The following is a 356-nucleotide window of genomic DNA, read 5'->3' as shown; positions in this document are numbered from 1 at the left end:
TAGTGCATGGTGTTCTTGAGCAAAATACTTCATCTTGCATTACTCTGCAATCACTTTGACACCTGACTCATGGCACACTGTGCCCCTGTTCAAGCAACGTCGTTTTGGTGGAGAGAATGAGATAAGCAATGCGGCACGATCATTTGATCCCTATAAACAAATCCTTTGTGCAGGTCATTCAGCAAAAGCTGAATGCTCATACATCAGGATCGACAGCAGAGTCCATCACATATATGTAAATATTCTATAATTATAAACATAATTATAATTAGGGGTCAGCTAATTGCTTCGCCACGGACCAAATTTAGAAATAGGAGTTAAAAATTCCCTTTCTGCTACCATAATATATATGTATA

Source organism: Octopus bimaculoides, chromosome 7 (genome assembly GCF_001194135.2).
Source record: "Octopus bimaculoides isolate UCB-OBI-ISO-001 chromosome 7, ASM119413v2, whole genome shotgun sequence".
Classification (NCBI taxonomy): Eukaryota; Metazoa; Mollusca; class Cephalopoda; order Octopoda; family Octopodidae; genus Octopus; species Octopus bimaculoides.
Note: the sequence above shows the minus strand (reverse complement) of the source record.